Below are 18683 nucleotides of genomic sequence, written 5' to 3'. Positions count from 1 at the left end.
CGGACTAAATGCTCCAACCAAAAGACATTGAGTGGCTGAATGGATAAAAAAAAACATGACACATACATTTGCTGTCTACAAGAGACCCACCTCATTAGAAGGGACTCACACAGACTGAAAGTGAAGGGATGGAAAAATATCTTTCAGGCAAATGGAAAGGAAAAGAAAGCTGGGGTAGCAATACTTATATCGGACAAAATAGACCTCAAAGTGAAGGCCATAACAAGAGATAAGGAAGGCCACTTCATAATACTAAAGGGATCAATACAACAAGAAGATATAACCCTGATAAACATATATGGACCCAATGCAGGAGCACCCAAATACATAAAAAAAAAACTCCTGGAAGATATCAAAGGAGAGATCTACAACAATACAATCATAGTAGGGGACTTTAATACACCACTGACATCACTGGATAAGCCCTCTAGACAAACAATCAGCAAAGAAACAGCAATCCTAAATGACTCACTAGATCAGATGGACTTAATTGACATCTTCAGAACGCTTCACCCCAAAGCCACAAAATATACGTTCTTCTCAAGTGCTCATTCTATGAAGCCAGCATCATCCTAATACCAAAACCAGGTTAAGACAACACAATGAAAGAGAATTACAGGCCAATATCCTTCATGATCATAGATGCCAAAATCCTCAACAAAATCTTAGCAAATCAGATCCAGCAGTACATCAGAAAGACCATACACTATGACCAAGCAGGATTTATCCCAGGGATGCAAGGATGGTACAATATACGAAAATCAATAAACGTGATACATCACATAAACAAATTGAAAGAAAAAAACCACATAGTCATATCAATTGATGCAGAAAAAGCATTTGACAAAATCCAACACCCATTTTTGATAAAAACTCTCAGCAAGGTGGGAGTAGATCATACCTCAACATAATAAAAGCCATATATGACAAGCCCACAGCCAACATCATACTCAATGGACAAAAACTAACACCATTTCCCCTAAGAACAGGAACAAGACAGGGATGCCCACTCTCACCACTTCTGTTCAACATAGTACTGGAAGTATTAGCCATTGCAATTAGACAAGAAGAAGAAATAAAAGGCATCCAAATTGGAAAAGAGGAAGTAAAACTCTCCTTATTTGCAGACGACATGATATTATACTTAAAAAACCCTAAAGACTCCATCAAAAAACTACTAGACTTAATACATGAATTTGGCAATGTAGCAGGATACAAAATTAACCCCGAGCAATCTATGGCATTTCTATACACCAACAGTGAACTTTCAGAAACAGAGACTAAAAAAATAAATCCCATTTACCATTGCACCAAAGAAATTAAGCTACCTAGGAATAAACTTAACTAAAGAGGTAAAAGACCTCTACTCAGAAAACTACAGGACGTTGAAAAAAGAGATAGAGGAAGACATAAACAAATGGAAGAACATACAGTGTTCATGGATTGGTAGAATCAACATCATTAAAATGTCCATACTACCCAAAGCAATCTATAAATTCAACACACTTCCCATTAAAATACCAATGGCATATTTCACAGATCTAGAACGAACTCTCCAAAAATTCATCTGGAATAAAAAAGACCCCGAATAGCTGCAGCAGTCCTGAGAAAGAACAAAGTAGGTGGGATCTCAATACCAAATATCAAGCTGTATTACAAAGCCACTGTTCTCAAAACTGCCTGGTACTGGCACAAGAACAGACATATAGATCAATGGAATAGAATAGAGAGCCCAGAAATCGGCCCGAACCAATATGCTCAATTAATATTTGACAAAGGAGGCAAGAACATACAATGGAGTCAAGATAGTCTCTTCAATAAATGGTGTTGGGAAAATTGGACAGATACATGCAAGAAAATGAAACTTGACCACCAACTTACACCATACACAAAAATAAACTCAAAATGGATAAAGGACTGAAATGTATGACGAGAAACCATAAAAACTCTAGAAGAATCCAAAGGCAACAAAATTTCAGACATATGCCAAAGCAATTTCTTTACTGGTACAGCTCCTAGGGCACTTGAAACTAATGAGAAAATGAAGAAATGGGACTACATCAAAATAAAAAGCTTCCTCACAGCAAAAGAAACCATCAACAAAACAACAAGAAAGCCCACTGTGTGGGAAAACATATTTGCCAATGTCATATCTGATAAGGGCCTAATCTCCAAAATTTATAGGGAACTCCTACAACTTAACAAAAGGAAGATAAACAATCCAATCAAAAAATGGGCAAAGGATCTAAATAGACACCTTTCGAGAGAGGACATTCAGAAAGCCAAGGGAAAACATGCTCCAAGTCACTAATCATCCGAGAGATGTAAATCAAAACAACAATGAGGTACCATCTCACACCTGTCAGAATGGCTATCATCAACAAATCAACAAATGACAAGTTCTGGAGAGGATGTGGAGAAAAAGGAACCCTCGTGCACTGCTGGTGGGAATGCAGGCTGGTGCAGCCACTATGGAAGACAGTATGGAGTTTCCTCAGAAAACTAAAAATGGAACTCCCATTTGACCCTGTGATCCCACTTCTAGGAATATATCCCAAGAAACCAGAAACACCAATCAGAAAGGATATATGCACCCATATGTTCATAGCAGCACAATTCACCTTAGCTAAGATCTGGAAACAGCCTAAGTGCCCATCAGTAGATGAATGGATTAGAAAACTGTGGTACATCTACACGATGGAATACTATGCTGCTGTAAAAAAGAAGGAACTCTTACCATTTTCAATGGCATGGATGGAACTGGAGAGCATTATGCTAAGTGAAATAAGCCAGTCAATGAAAGAAAAATACCACATGATCTCACTCATTCATGGATAATAAAGACCATCATAAACTTATGAACAAAAATAGATACAGAGGCAGAGTAGCCTCGAACAGACTGTGAAACTGCAGCGGGAAGGCCGGGGAAGGGAGGAGGGCAGAAGCGGGGCGGGGGGGGTAAGAGATCAACTGAAGGACTTATATGCATGCATATAAGCATAACCAATGGACATAAGACACTGGGGATAGGGGAGGCCAGGGGATTGTCAAGGGTGGGGGAAAAAAGGAGACATATGTAATACTCTTTGTAATACTTTAAGCAATAAAACTAAAAAAAAAATCAAATGAATAAAAAATCTGATGAACAGAATAAACTGGTGAATATAAAATAGAATCAGGGGCATAGAAAGGAAGTGGACTGACAATTCTCAGGGGGAAGGTGGTGTGGGAGGTGCAGGAAGAGACTGGACAAAAATTGTACACCTATGGACGAGGACAGTGAGGGGGGAGGTAAGGGCAGGGGGTGGAGTGGGAACCAGGTGGATGGGAGCTATGGGGGGGGGAGAAAGAGGAACAACTGTAATAATCTGAATAATAAAGATTTATTTTTAAAAAATAATGTGTTCTCTGGATGTAAAGTGGAGAATGATTTGGGGGTAAGAAAGAGTGGAGGCAGGTAGATAATTAGGAGAGAGTTGCAATAGTTCAGTTGAGAGGTAATGATGGCATGGACCAGGATAGTGACAGTAGGAATAGAGAGAAGTATATGGATACAATGAATATTTAACAAATGGACCTGAAAGGATTTGGTGGTAGAATATCTAGAGGTAGTATGATATGAAGGTTTCAGGCTTGGGCACCTGAGTTGATGGTGGTGCCATTCACTGAGATAAGGAACAAAAGAGGTGAAACAGGTTTAGACAGAGTACAGGAAATGGTGAATTGGAGATGCCTATCCACATAAGCAGATGGATACAAGGGGTCTGAAGCTCAAGAACAAGGTCTGGTTTCTATATACATTTGTTGTGAAGTAAGTGTATAGTAAACAGTTGAAGCCATGAGAATGGATAAGATGACCCTAACAAAAAAAACAGATATGTCCCCACAGGCCCATATCTTCCATCCCTAGCAATTCCAGGCTAAAAGCAGAAGATAAGCCAGATCAGTGAATTGAAGAGTAGGAGGGGAGAAAACAAAAAGGTGAATGAAGGGGAAGAGGACAGATGAGAGTAACTGAGGAATATGAATTTGTATAGCACTCATCCATGCTGTCCAATTAACCCTTTACTTGTCCTTGTCCTATGTTATAATATGCTAGAGGCCCAGTGCACAAAATTCGTGCACTGGGGGAGGGAGGGTCCCTCAGCCCAGCCTGCACCCTCTCACAGTCCAGGAGCCCTTGGGGGATGTCCAACTGATGCTTAGGCACACTCCGCCACCGCCGCTGTGCTCGCCAGCCATGAGCCCAGCTTCTGGTTGAGCAACGCTCCCCCTATTGGAGCACACTGACCACCAGGGGGAAGCTCCTGTGTTGAGCGTAAGCACCCTGGTGGTCAGTGAGCATCATAGCGACCTGTCGTTCTGCCATTGGGTCAATTTGCATACTAGCCTTTTATTATATAGTATATGTAGTATTGTCTTCCTCAAGAAATGCCTCACATGCATGTGTAGTCTACCCAGTAAAACTATAAGCTCCTATGGAGCCTTTTTTACTTTGTATCTCCCACTATACACACGGAGTCAAAGAGCTGTTTAAGATCAGGAGGCCTAGTTGCTGACTACAGAAGAACGACTTCCTAGGTAGGCAATATCATTGTGGCATCACAGTGGTCAAGGGTATGCTGCTCAGCAAGCCAAACTGGCCAATCCCACAACTAGCTGGATTATACGCCAATGTATTGCTTCACAAAGAGAAAACAGATTTATCTCAAGAACCAGGACCAAGTACAAGGCAGTCCTGCTAGGGGAGCAAGCATATTCAGCAAGCCAGACTATATATTAAAAGGTGAATTTGTGAGCACATTTTTTTATGTTAAGCCTTACCCAACAATATTTTTTCCATTGATTTTCTTTTCTTTTTAGAGAGAGTGGAAAGAAGGGGGAGAAACATCAATGTGAGAGAGATACATTGATTGGTTGCCTCTCACACGCAGGGCCAAGGATCGAGCAGGCAACCGAGGTATATGCCCTTGACTGGACTCGAACCCGGGACCCTTCAGTCTACAAGCTGATGCTCTAACCTCTGAGCCAAACCAGCTAGGGCTGTGAGCACATTTTTTAAAAATATATTTTTATTGATTTCAGAGAGGAAGGGAGAGGGAGAGAGAGATAGAAACATCAATGATGAGAGAGAATCATTGATTGGTTGCCTCCTGCACGCCCCCCACTGGGGATCAAGCCCACAACCTGGGCATATGCCCTGACCGGGAATCGAACCAGTGACCTCTTGGTTCCTAGGTCGATGCTCTACCGCTGAGCTACACCCGGCTGGGCTGTGAGCACATTTTTAAAACAAATTATATGACCTGATAAAACTATTTTTCTCCATTCAAGATGTTCTACCTAATCTACCCCCAAAATTTGAAAACATTTATGTATAAAGATATATGTAACCCTATGTTCACTGCAGCATTATTCATGGTGACGAAGACATGGAAACAATCGATATGTCCCTTGATAGATGACTGAATAAAAATTTAGTACATATATACAATGGAATACTAACTCAGCCATAAGGATGAAATACTGCCATTTGTGATATGGATGGATCTTGAGAATATCATGCTAAGCAAAATAAGTCAAACAGAAAAAGCTAAAAACCATATGATTTCACTCATATGTGGAAACAAAACTGAAAACAACAAATGAACAAACAAAAACTCATAGACACAGAGAACAATATGGTGGTTGCCAGGGGAGAGAGTTGGTGGGGAGGTAGTAAAGGGTAAAGGGGTCAAATATATGGTGACAGAAAGAGATTTGACTTTGGGTGGAAAACACATAATGCAATATACAGATGATGTATTATAAAATTGTACATATGAAACATATAATTTTATTAACCAATGTCACCCCAATACATTTAATAAAAAATTTTGAAAGCCTACTTAACCAGAACTGGGGGCAAGAGAACCAGTGAAAAGAAATTTATTCTTACCTATAATGTTTTAATATTTTTACAAGAAGAAGTATTCACATATTACCTAAATAATTAAAAATAAACAACAAAAAGAAGCCCCAGAAAAGGTTAAAAGAACAAAATAACATTCTTCCTCTTTCCAGGCTCCTTGCAGATAACTACTCTTCATCTTTTCATTCACAGGTCATTATTTCAGATGGCTGAGTTATAAGGCAGTTAAGTGAGGATTTCTTTGCATTTTATTCTCTTCTTCCAGGGACTACATTGTGGTCTTTCATTGAAACTTGAAAATTACCTTAGTCTTATCAAAAGAAAGCTTAGACATTCTCACTTAAGGTAGGTTAATTCTATAGATACATGCTTTCAGATAGCTGCTTTTATCCATTATATTTTATTGTACTTCATTTTAAGACAATGACCTTTCCCCATCCTTATTTGCCATTCTGAGAATACCCTTCATCAAGGCACCTTTCCTCCTTTTTAATAAGGTGTATAAGTACTTGTTGACTGATATAGCATATTAAAAAAGAAGGGCACATTAATAGGACATTTTGTCAGTCAGATTTTTTTGGTCAGATTTTTGAAGCTTGAACTAGATGAGCCCTAAAGTTTCTCAGATTTGATAATTTAGATAGGAATGCCTTGGCTCCCTGAAACATTTCTCTTTGCCCTCTGGTACTAAGGAGGACAAAGACTGATCCAGATCAAGCCAATTTCCACTCAAGAATAAGTTTGGAGTGTGTGAAAGGTCCCCATTTTACAATAAACAGGCCTCCTAATGACTTCGAAGCACTGACCCTATGAGAAAACTAGAAATTGGACCTAGTTTGTGTATTGCAACAGGTCTATTGGCTCAGATCCTATATACAACAGCAGCTAAAGGCAGATGAACAGCAGCAGCCTTTATTTGATGGACTGATTTCAATATAAGAGAAAGTCTCTAGTTAGGTGGAAAAGATTTGAGTTCCACCCTACCCTTCTTGATATTTTTAAATCATTACTTGTCTGATGAAACTAATGGCATACAGATCAAGTTTGCAGATAATATGCTGGAAAAGATAGTTAGTACAATTGGATGATATTCAAAATTCAAAATAAGCTTGACAAGCAGGAAAAATAGGCTAAATTTTTTTTTTTAGAGTTTGTCCTTGTGATTTATTTATTTTGTTTTAATTAAATCTTTATTGTTCAGATTATTACAGTTGTTCCTCTTTTTTCCACCCCCCATAGCTCCCCTCCACCCGGTTTCCACCCCATCCTCCGTCCTCACCTCCCCCCCACCCACATTGTCCTCATCCATAGGTGCACGATTTTTGTCCAATCTCTTCTCACATCCCCCACACCACTTTCCGCCGCCCCTGAGAATAGTCAGTCCACTCCCATTCTATGCCCCTGATTCTATTATAATCACCAGTTTATTCTGTTCATCAAATTATTTATTCACTTGATTTTAGATTCACTTGTTGATAGATGTGTATTTGTTGTTCATAATTTGTATCTTTACCTTTTTCTTCTTCCTCCTCTTCTTAAAGGATACCTTTCACCATTTCATATAACACTGGTTTGGTGGTGATGAACTCCTTTAGCTTTTCCTTATCTGTGAAGCTCTTTATCTGACCTTCAGTTCTGAATGATAGCTTTGCTGGATAAAGTAATCTTGGTTGTAGGTTCTTGGCATTCATCACTTTGAATATTACTTGCCACTCCCATCTGGCCTGCATGGTTTCTGTTGAGAAATCAGCTGACAGTCGTATGGGTACTCCCTTGTAGGTAACTGAGTTTCTTTCTCTTGCTGCTTTTAGGATTCTCTCTTTGTCTTTTGCTCTTGGCATTTTCATTATGATGTGTCTTGGTGTGGTCCTCTTTGGATTCCTTTTGTTTTGGGGTTCTCTGCGCTTCCTGGACTTGTAAGTCTATTTCTTTCACCAGGTAGGGGAAGTTTTCTGTCATTATTTCTTCAAATAGGTTTTCAATATCTTGCTCTCTCTCTTCCTCTGGCACCCCCATAATTCGGATGTTGGTACACTTGAAGTTGCCCCAGAGGCTCCTTACACTATCTTTGTATTTTTGGATTCTTTTCTCCTTTTGCTTCTCGGGTTGGGTGTTTTTTGCTTCTTCATATTTCAAATCTTTGACTTGATTCTTGCAATCCTCTGCTGTTGGAACTCTGCATAATATCCTTTATTTCAGTCAGTGTATGCTTAATTTCTAGTTGGTCCTTTTTCATAACCTCAAGGGTCTCACTAGATTTCTTGAGGGTCTCACTACATTTATCGGTGGTCTCACCAGTCTTTTCGAGGTTCTTACTAAATTTATCGGTGGTTTCTAGAAAGTTCTTGAAAAACATTAAAAGTGTGGTTTTGAACTCTATATCCAGTAGTTTGCTTTCCTCCATTTCTGTCATTTGTGACCTGTTTCTTTGTCTCCGCATTTTTTATGCTTCCCTGTGTTGGTAGAGTGGCTTTGTGTGCTAGGTGTCCTATAGGGCCCAGTGGCTCAGCCTCCCCAATTACCTGAGGTGGACACTCTTGCTGCACCCTTTTGTGGGCTTTGTGCACAGTCTTGTTCTAGTTAAGCCTTGATTGTTGTAGGCATCACTGGGAGGAATTGACCTCTAGGCCCATTGGCTTTGAGAATCAGCTGTGTCTACAGTGGGAGAACTTCTGTGCTGAAGACACCCTTATGAGGCAAGACTTGCTTCAGTGGAGCTTTGGTGCTCACTGAGTCTTCCCCCTGAGTATGTCCCTTATGGATCTGAGGTGTTGTAATTGGATGGTCCCACTCTGACCACTGGGTACACTGGCTCTTGGATCTAAGGAGGTGCTAATTTAGCCTCTGCCTGAGGCTACCCAGCAGGAGCTACGAGGAGATCTGCAGATTCCCCTTCCTTGTATGGGGTTTGGAGGTGCCCAAATGAGGCCCAGCTGTGAAGCAATGCAAGCTGCTGTGGGGCCTTGGGCCTTCTCTTGGAAGTTCTAGGTCTGTCTGGCCCAGCTGCAGTTTGTTAAGTAATTTTCAGATTGCAAAGGGCCAGGGCATTCATATGCAAAAGCCTCTGCCACAGCTTGCGTGGGGCGGGGTCTCAGGGAATCAACAGGGCAGAGCAAGCAGCTATGGCTGATCCTCAGCCCTGCCCTAAGGGACCCCGTGTCTCAGTATCCCGGTAATCACTGCAAGCACATTTGAGAGAAAGCCGCCCTCGAGTTCCAAGTTCTGCCCACTGCCAGACAGTCCAGTTTCTCCCCATATGAGTGTAGGTCCCCAGAGACTCACCTGGAACTGGAGTTCAGAGCAGTCGGGGGCTTGTGACTCCCTCCCCATTCAAAAAGACAGTCATGTCCTCAGTTGCCAGCCCTTGCCGGGAGCGCCTCCGCACCTCTGCACTTCCACACCTCCTCTGAGTCTCGGTGTGCTTTTCTCTTTCCTTCTAGTTGTAGAATTTCCACTCAGCAAGCCTTCCTGTGTTTCTGAATGATGTCCGTTTTGTCTTTTAGTTGTATTTTTGAAGTGGTTGTGTGAGGCAGCATTTTCCAGTGTTTACTGCTACTAACTCACTGTTGGATATAGAGTTCAAAACCACGGTTATAAGGTTTTTCAAGAATTTTCTAGAAACCACCGATAAATCTAGTGAGACCCTCGAGGATATAAAAAATATTATCCAGAGATCCAACAGCAGACTGGAGGATCCCAAGAATCAGGTCAAAGATTTGAAATATGAAGAAGCAAAGAACGCCCAACCAGAAAAACAAAAAGAAAAAAAGAATCCAAAAATATGAAGATAGTGTAAGGAGCCTCTGGGACAACTTCGAGCGAACCAACATCTGAATTATAGAGGTGCCAGAAGAAGAGAGAGAGCAAGATATTGAAAACCTATTTGAAGAAATAATGACAGAAAGCTTCCCCTACCTGGTGAAAGAAATAGACTTACGAGTCCAGGATGCTCAGAGAACCCCAAACAAAAGGAATCCAAAGAGGACCACACCAAGACACATCATAATGAAAATGCCAAGAGCAAAAGACAAAGAGAGAATCCTAAAAGCAGCAAGAGAAAAACAGTTAGTTACCTACAAGGGAGTACCTATACGACTGTCAGCTGATTTCTCAATAGAAACTATGCAGGCCAGAAGGGAGTGGCAAGAAATATTCACTGATGAATAGCAAGAACCTACAACCAAGATTACTTTACCCAGCAAAGCTATCATTCAGAATTGAAGGTCAGATAATGAGCTTCACAGATAAGAAAAAGCTAAAGGAGTTCATCACCACCAAACCAGTATTATATGAAATGCTGAAAGGTATCCTTTAAGAAGAGGAAGAAGAAAAAGGTAAAGATAAAAATTATGAACAACAAATACATATCCATCAACAAGTGAATCTAAAAATCAAGTGAATAAATAATTTGATGAACAGAATAAACTGGTGAATATAATAGAATTAGGGGCATAGAAGTGGAGTGGACTGACAATTCTCAGGGGGGAGGGGGTTTTGGGGGTGCGGGAAGAGACTGAACAAAAATCATACACCTATGGATGAGGACAGTGGGGAGGGATAAGGGCAGAGGGTGGGGTGGGAACCGGTTGGAGGGGAGCTATGGGAGAAAAAAGAGGAACAACTGTAATAATCTGAACAATAAAGATTTAATTTAAAAAGAAACCATATGTAATTATATATGTGTTTTCTGATGGTCTTAGGCGACCCCTGTGAAAGGGTCATTCGACCCCCAAAGGGGTCGCGACCCACAGGTTGAGAACTGCTGACCTAATGAAACAAAAGAAAAGGAAAAAAGCTAAATTAATCTTGACCTGCATGAATAGTAGCACGGGGTCTAGAACAAAGAAAGTCATTGACCCACTCCTCTGTACTGATCAGAACATGTACCTGGAATAATACATTTCATTCTAAATGCCAATCTTTACAAAGATATTAATGAAGAGAACACAATAACCAGAATGATGAAATCTTAAAACTCTGCCATAAGAATAATGGCAATAAAGGAACTGCTGATGTATAGCACAGAGAAGACAAAACTTAGGGGAAGAAATCAGTGACTACTGTTTTCAAATATAAAGGGTTGTCAAGTATCAGAGCTGCCCAACAATGAACAGTGGAAGAAACTGTCTTTGGATAAATTTTCTCAAATAATAAAGTGTTCAAGCACAGACCTAGATTGTCACTTGGTGGGGATATTGAGAGAGATTCAAAAGCCTTGGATAATCCTAGGTCTCTCTGCTTAAAAAGTCCAAAATCTATGACACTCCAGTAGCAATAATTATACCTAGCACCCAGACCTTGTTTTCTAAATACCATTCCTCACTTAAGGGAGCCAGTGTTCCTTGGAGAAATAGTTGGTTCCAGAGCTGGGGCAGGGAAAATACAAGATAACCCTAAAATATTCTTTTTAAAATATATTTTATTGATTTTTTACAGAGAGGAAGGGAGAGGGAGAGTTAGAAACATCAGTGAGAGAGAAACATCAATCAACTGCCTCCTGCACACCCACTACTGGGGATGTACCCACAATCAAGGTACATGCCCTTGACCAGAATTTAACCTGGGACCCTTCAGTCCACAGGCTGACGCTCTATCCACTGAGCAAACCAGTCAGGGCAACCCTAAAATATTCTTATTGTCCCAGAAAATATGGAAGTGCTTAAAATGGTGGGGACATGTCAATGGACACAGAAATCAGCTTGAAGGGGCTCCCACTGTCTAAATCTGGGCCAATTTAAGCATTAAACTGAATAATGACAATAAAACATTATAACTTATGTGGTAAATAAGAATCCACGTGTCCATTGGTAATCAATCAATACATGAGGTAAAGAGAAAGCTCTTCATTACAGTACAATGCCCGCTAATGAATGTAAAAGTAGAAATGTATTTAGAAAATCACCAGTTTTCAAACATCATAGTAATAACTGATTAAGGCAAGAATCATCAACGAATGTTTAAAACTATTGGGTGAATACACAAAAATTAACTCTAAATGGAATAAAGGCCTAAATATAAGACCTGAAACAATAAATTACATAAAAAATACATTTACATTTAAGGTTATTATTGACTAGAGGCCCAATGCACGAAATTCGTGCAAGGGGCTTGGCCCTTGCAACTGCAGAGGCTTGCCTCGGCCCTTGCAGCCCAGCTTTGTCCGGAAGGTTGTCTGGAAGGACATCCAGAAAGTCATTCAGCTGTCCAGTCTAATTAACATATTATGCTTTTATTATTATAGATAGGTACTTATTTATTGCCATTTTAATTCTGTATGCCTGTTTCTCTATTTCTTCCTCTCATTACAGCAGTTCTTTTAGCATTTCTTGTAATGCTGGCTTGGTGGTGATGAACTCCTTTAGTCCTTTTTTTGTCAGGGGAGCTCTTTATTTGACCATCTATTTTGAATGATAGCCTTGCTGGATATAGTAATCTTGGTTTCAGATCCTTGCTTTTCATTACCTTGAGTACTTCATACCATTCCCTTCTGGCCTGTAGAGTTTCTGATGAGAAATCATGTCAGCCTTATGGGAACTCCTTTATAGATAACAGTTTTCTTTTCTCTTGCTGCCTTTAAGATTCTCTCTTTGTCTTTAATTTTTGGCATTTTAATATAATATGTTTGGGTGTGAGCCTGTTTGGGTTCTTCTTGCCTCCTGAACTTGTGTGACTTTTTCCTTTACCAGGTTAGAGAAATTTTCTGCCATTTTCTCCAAACACGTTCTCTATTCCTTTCTCCCTTTCTGCTTTTTCTGGCACACCTGCTATTCGAATATTGTTACATTTCACATTGTCGCACAGCTCCCTTAGGCTGTCCTCCTGTTTTTGAATTATTATTTCTTTTTGGTTCTCTGATTGAGTGATATTTTCAACCCTGTCTTCTAATTCACTGATCTGATCCTCAGCTTCCCCTAATTTGCTGTGTATTCCTTCCAATGTGTTCTATATCTGTGCTATGTCATTCTTTATTTGTTTTCATAGTTACTATATCTTTTCTCATGTTGTTAAGCATCTTCACCATCATTATTTTGAATTCTGTATCAGATAGATTTCTTTTTTTAATATATTTTTTATTGATTAAGATATTACATATGTGTCCTTGTCCCCACGTTACCCTCTACCCCCCCACCCCCCCACCCCCACCCCGCTCATGCCCTCTCCCCCCCGTTGTCCATGTCCATTGATTAGGCCTATATGCTTGCATATAAGTCCTTTGGTTGATCTTTCCCCCTTACCCCCACCCTCCCCTACCTTCCCTCCAAGTCCCGACAGTCCAATCAATGCCTCTCCGTCTCTGGATCAGTCCTTGTTCATCAGCTTATGTTGTTCATTATATTCCACAAATGAGTGAGATCATGTGGTATTTATCCGCTCTCCAGTTCCATCCATGCTGTGGCAAATGGTAAGAGTTCCTTTTTCTTCTTCCTCTTCTTAAAGAATACCTTTCAGCATTTCATATAATGCTGGTTTGGTGGTGATGAACTCCTTTAGCTTTTTCTTATCCGTGAAGCTCTTTATCTGACCTTCTATTCTGAATGATAGCTTTGCTGGATAAAGTAATCTTGGTTGCAGGTTCTTGCTATTCATCACTTTAAATATTTCTTGCCACTCTCTTCTGGCCTGCATGGTTTCTGTTGAGAAATCAGCTGACAGTCGTATGGGTACTCCCTTGTAGGTAACTGACTGTCTTTCTCTTGCTGCTTTTAAGATTCTCTCTTTATCTTTTGCTCTTGGCATTTTAATTATGATGTGTCTTGGTGTGGTCCTCTTTGGATTCCTTTTGTTTGGGGTTCTCTGCGCTTCCTGGACTTGTAAGTCCATTTCTTTCACCAGGTAGGGGAAGTTTTCTGTCATTATTTCTTCAAAAATGTTTTCAATATCTTGCCCTCTCTCTCCTTCTGGTACCCCTATAATTCTGATGTTGGTACGCTTGAAGTTGTCCCAGAGGTTCCTTACACTATCTTCATATTTTTGGAATCTCTTTTCTTTTTTCTTTTTCGGTTGGGTATTTTTTGTTTCTTTGTATTTCAAATCTTTGACTTGATTCTTGGGATCCTCTTCTCTGCTGCTGGATCTCTGTAAATTATTCTTTATTTCAGTCAGTGTATGCTTAATTTCTAGTTGGCCCTTTTTCATGTCCTCCATGGTCTCACTATACTTATTGAGGGATTCATTAAATTTATCGGCGGTTTCCATAAAATTCTTGAAAAACCTTATAAACGTGGCCTTGAACTCTATATCCAATCGTTTGCTTTCCTCCATTTCTGCCATTTGTGACCTGTTTCTTTGTCTCCGCATTTTGGCAGCTTCCCTGTGTTGATAGAGTGGCCCTGCGCGCCAGGTGTCCTGAAGGGCCCAGTAGCTCAGCCTCCCCAGTTACCTGGGGTGGACACTCTTGGTGCACTCTTGGTGCCTTGGTTGTTGTAGAATCACTGGGAGGAATTGACCTCCAGGCCAAATGGCTGTGAGAATCAGCTGTGTCTAAAGTGGGAGAACTTCTGTGCTGAAGACACCCTTCTGGGGCAAGACTTGCTTCAGTGGGGCTTTGGTGCTCACTGAGTCTGCTCCCTGAGTGTGTCCCTTATGGATCTGAGGAGTTGCAATCTGGATGGTCCAGTGGCTCCTGGATCTAAGGAGGTGCTAATTCAGCCTCTGCCTGAGGCCACACAGCAGGAGCCACGAAGAGGCTCAGCTGTGAAGCAATGCAAGCCGCTGCGGGGCCTTGGGCCTTCTCTTGGAAGTTCCGGGTCTGCCTGGCTGGGCTGCAGTTAGGTACATTCACATGCAAAAGCCTCTGCCGCAGCCTGGGTGGGGCGGGGTCTCAGGGAATCAAAGGGCGGATCAGGGAGCTATGGCCGATTCTCCGCCCGGAGTCTTGGGTCTCAGTGTCCCGGTAACGGCTGCAAGCACCTCTGAGGGAAAGCCGCCTTCAAGTTCGCCCGCTGCTGGACAGACCAGCTTCTCCCCGTATGAGACCTGGGTCCCCAGAGACTTCCCGGAACCGGAGTTCAGAGCAGTCGGGAGTTTGTGATTCAAAAAGGCAGCCGCGTCCTCAGGTGCCACCCCCTTTCCTCGCGCGCGCGAGCCGCCGTACCTCTGCACTTCACCTCCGCAGCGCCTCTGGCTCTCAGCGTGCTTTTCTTTCCTTCTAGTTGTAGAATTTACACTCAGCCAGCCTTTCTGTTGATCTGGATGATGTTTGCTCAGTCCTTTGCGGTTATTTTCAATTGTTGTGGGAGGCGACAATTTCCCGGTGTTTACCTATGCCGCCATCTTAGTTTCCTCTATCAGATAGATTTCTTATCTCCATTTCATTTATGTCTTCTTTTGGAGAATTATCTTGTTCTTTCATTTGGGGACTATTTCTTTGTCTCCTCATTTTAGCTTCTTGTTTGGGTTTGCAACTATGTATTGGGTAGATCTGCTACGCCTCCTCTGTCTCATTTCTAAAAAACAATTATGTACACTTTGAATACACAACCTTTCTAGCCAACTGTATCAAGACTCAGTTGGTTGGGCGTCGTCCTGTGCACCAAAAGGTTGCCAGTTCGATTCTCGGTTAGGGCACATGCCGGGGTTGCAGGTTCCATTCCCAGGCAACTGATCAATGTTTATCTCTCATCATTGATATTTCTACATCTCTCTCTCTCTCCCTCTCCCTTCCTCTCTGAAAGCAATAACCAAATATTTTATAGGCAAAGGACCTAAATAGACACTTTTCCAAAGTGCACATACAGATGGCCAAGAGACATATGAAAAAATGCTCAAAGCCAATGATCATCAGAGAGATGCAAATTAAAATGACAATGAGGTATCACCCCACACGTGTCAGAATGGCTACCATCAACAAATCAACAAATGACAAGTGCTGGTGAGGATATGGAGAAAAGGGAACCCTAGTACACTGCTGGTGGGAATGCAGTGTACTGGTGCAGCCATTGTGGAAAACAGTATGGAGTTTCCTCAAAAAAAATTAAACATGGAACTGCCATTTGACCCGGTGATCCCACTTCTAGGAATATATCCTAAGAAACCTACAACACCAATCAGAAAGGACATGTGCACCCCTATGTTCGTAGCAGCACAATTTGCAATATCTAAGATCTGGAAACAGCCCATGTGTCCATCAGTAGATGAGTGGATTTAAAAAGATGTGGTACAATTATACCATGGAATACTATTCAGCAGTAAAAAAGAAGGATATCTTACCCTTTGAGACAGCGTGGAGAGGCCTGGAGAGTATTATGCTAAGTGAAATAAGCCAGTCAGAGAAAGACAAGTATCAATTATCTAACTCATATGTGGAATCTAATGAACAAAATAAACTGTTGAACAAAATAGATCTAGAGACATAGAAGCATGGAACAGACTGTTGAATCTCAGAGGGAAGGCAGGGATGGATGGGTGGATGGGAAGAGATCAACCAAAGAAGTTGTATGCATATGTGCATAACCCATGGACACAGACATAGGGTGGTGAAGGCCTGGGGTGGGGGCAGGCTATAAAGGGTCAATGGGAGGAAAAAAGGGGACATATATAATACTTTCAACAATAAAGATTTTTTTAAAATAACTTCCAAAAATATATTTAAAAAAAATAGAAACTACCTCTCAGTGATTCTCAAACTATATGTGTAAATGATCAGGTTTTTTTTGATTTTTTGTTTCACTTTGTTTTGCTTTATTTTTAAGTCAGGGATGCAAGATTACTTAATATACAATGCATACACAGCCTTGGCCCATACTGCTCAGTGGTTACAGAGTGTTGGTCCTCACACCAAAGGGTCTCGGGTTCAATTCCCAGTCAAGAGCATGTGCCTGGATTTTGGGTGTGCGTGCGGAAGGCAACCAGTCGATATGACTCTCTCATATCAATGTTTCTCTCTCTGTCTCTGTCTCCCTCTCTCTCCCACTCCCTCCCTTCCTTCCACTCTCTCTTGAATATTCTTGAGGATATGGGGAAGAGTACCAGGTGTGAATTTCATATTTCCCAAACTCAATTACAGAGGGACAGCAGGATTGTGGATCAGGGGGTCCAGTCACTCCAACTTTCTGCAGTGCTTGTTCTTGGAAATCACGAAATAACTCCATGTCTTTCTCTCAAAAAGCCATTCCTCACTTTCTTGTTTGCCTTCCCAGCCATCCTGATTGTCTGTGGGCCAATCTGAAGAGCTTGATTTTCTGTTGCCCTTTTTCCTGATTCTATATTGCTCAGAGTAGTCTACCACTTCCCCTCGTGGTTTCCGCCCATTCAGGGGAAGAGGTGAAGAATTTGGTAAGGCCATCAATGAGCCCTTTGGTTTTCTTGTTGAATTCCAAAGAGACACTGCTATCTCTGCAGAAGTCCAAGCCATCTATTCGCTCCAAATACCCTTCTTCTGATGATGATGCTGATTGGCTGGAGAGAGTGATTTTCCGTTTCCGACCCCTTCCAGGGCCAGTTCGAACTTTGCTGAAGGGATCTTTTGATACCGTGTTTTGTTCCTTTAACCTGTTTTTTTGGACGTCCTATTGGATTAGCATAACGCCGTTTTCCTGTGCCGCCTTCTTCTGTAGAAGTTTTCGTCCTTTTTTCCTAGGTCGACATATTTGACATATCCACATGCCTTTTGGCATCCGGGTAAGTGGTGGGTCACAACACTCCATGTGAAAACCTCGGTCACAGGAATCACAAAAGAGCATGTTATCTGCATTTTTGCCTTGATCTCGACAAGAACTGCAGGTTTTACACTCGATGCACTGCCACCGTAAGGCCTCCACTCTAACCGTTAGTTCAGGGGAAAACTTTAAACAGGATGGATGACCACTGTTGCCACAGTCAGCACAGGAGATAAGTTCTTCTGGCTTCTTTTCTCGGTTTTGTTCTTTTGTACCAAGACAGAAACTACAGATGGGAATTGGTTCAGCAACTGGCTTATCCTTTTCATGTGGAAGGAGTGACACTTGGAGGTAAAGAGGAAAGAGACTCACAACTCTCTTTCCCATCCACATTGGTTGCTTTCGTGTTAAGCCGATAAAGAGGTCCATCTTTAAGAAGTCTGCCATGGCCAATGGCGCGTTTAATAGCCAATCGGAACTGCTGGTGAAAACCTGAGGCAGCACTGCCTCCAAATAATGCAGACACATCCTTCTGACCTTTCAAAAATCGTTCAATGCTTTTCAAAGTTGAGCCACTGGCCTCTGCCAAGCCATCAACCGCCTGCTTGATCAGTTTATTCCAATCTACATTTTGTTTATTGTCCAAGTTTCCGTGGTTTCAAGGTTTAGGAAGTGCTATTCGCCCAGGACTATCAGGATCTTTATAGGAATTGAAACCTTTATTTGAAACTTTTAAAATGGTCCCATCTTTAACACTCAACTCCAGTTGTTCTAAAACAGTTTTACGATCCAAGCCATTGGATGAAGACACTGCATTGCATATTCTTTCTTCTGAAGGGCGCTGTTTCTGCTTCACTTTTTTGATGGCCTCCAAAATCCATTCTGTATGCAGCGGGTTAGCGAGTTTTACCATGGTGAAGGATTCGTATATCCATAGAGTCGTTATCCCTTATCCTGATGCTGAGTAAGTTTTACACCATGGAAAACAACATTCTCAGAGGCTGGGAACCAGTTAACCATAGCATACAAGTTTTCTGGCCTAAATCCTTCCTCCTTTCACAAAATAGAATGCCTCCCACTTTACTTTAGAAACCTAAATAACTTGTTATTTGAAATGTTTTCAAGCTTCCCAATAGATTTCTCAATAGCACCACATATGAATCTCTTCATAAAGT

At 41.3% G+C, this 18683-nt stretch overlaps 1 pseudogene; it reads right to left on the bottom strand.

Annotated features, from left to right (window-relative positions):
- Positions 1-3627: 3627 nt before the first annotated feature.
- LOC118653499 lies at positions 3628-18489 on the bottom strand (annotated as a pseudogene).
- Between the last annotated feature and the right edge of the window lie 194 nt (positions 18490-18683).

The sequence above is a fragment of the Myotis myotis genome, unplaced genomic scaffold, assembly GCF_014108235.1.
Source record: "Myotis myotis isolate mMyoMyo1 unplaced genomic scaffold, mMyoMyo1.p scaffold_m19_p_4, whole genome shotgun sequence".
Taxonomy (NCBI): domain Eukaryota; kingdom Metazoa; phylum Chordata; class Mammalia; order Chiroptera; family Vespertilionidae; genus Myotis; species Myotis myotis.
This window is presented reverse-complemented; position numbering and strand designations above follow the sequence as displayed.